Source organism: Mus caroli, chromosome 11 (assembly GCF_900094665.2).
Source record: "Mus caroli chromosome 11, CAROLI_EIJ_v1.1, whole genome shotgun sequence".
Classification (NCBI taxonomy): Eukaryota; Metazoa; Chordata; class Mammalia; order Rodentia; family Muridae; genus Mus; species Mus caroli.
Window position 1 is genome coordinate 23,704,471 of NC_034580.1, and position 1,006 is coordinate 23,705,476.

A 1,006-nucleotide genomic window follows, 5' to 3' on the forward strand; every position below is an offset into this window, starting at 1 on the left:
ACTTGTACATATTCATTTATGATTGGGCATTTGCCATAAAGTACAGAATAAGCATGCTACAGTCCATGGACCCAAAAAAACAAAGTAGTCATTGTAGGTGAATGAAGAGAGAGAACTGTGTGAGAGAGAGATAATGAGGATTGGTATAGGGATGGGATCAAGTGGAGGGGGAAGGATAAGAATAGTAAGAATGAAAATTAATGGGAAGCATCTCTGGGTATAGCTGGAGACCTAAGATGTTAGGAGCTAAAGTGGGTCTATTGGGATGACCCTAACTGAGATTTCTACCAGCAAAGGGATAAAGAAATTGAGATGGCCACCCCCTATAGCCAGGCAAGACTTCAAGTAGGAGACTTACATCAACTCACCCATAAAACCTTCAACACAAAATGTGTCCTGACTACAAAATGCTCATGTATAAAGATTTAGAAGAAACTGAGTGAATATCCAACTCACGACTGGCCCAACTTGAGACCCATTTGATGGAAGAGATTCAACTCATGACAATACTAAGAATACACTGCTATTCTTGCAGACAGGAACCTAGCATAACTGTCTTCTAAGAGGCTCCATCTAGCAGCAGATATAAACAAATCCAGAGACCCACAGACAAACACCAGGAGGAGTGAGAGGAATCTTGTGGAAGAGTGAGGAACAGTATTGAGGGAGCCAGAGGGGTCAAGGATACTACAAAAAGATTTACAGAGGAAACTAATCTCTACCCATGGATGCTCACAGAGTCTGAACCATCAACCAAAAACTTGAAGTGGTTGGACCTAAGCATCCCCCATGAATATTTGTAGCAGATGTATGGCTTAGTTTTAATGTTGGATTTCTTTTTTTTTTCTTTTCTTTTTTCTTTCTTTTTTTTTTTTTTTTTTTTTTTTTTTTTTTTTTGGTTGTATCTTTGTCATCAGATTTATATCAGTAAGTTCTCAGTCCACAAAATGTTCACACAAAGAATTCAGAGCCAATCCATACTGATATAAACTGTTCACCTAGATTA

General features: G+C 38.4%; 1 protein-coding gene across 1 annotated transcript in view; it reads left to right on the plus strand.

Moving 5' to 3' along the window:
* Positions 1 to 1,006, plus strand: part of LOC110304178 (zinc finger protein 625-like) — a 145,912-nt gene that overhangs the window by 3,626 nt on the left and 141,280 nt on the right. The gene's annotated exons all lie outside the window — the stretch shown is intronic.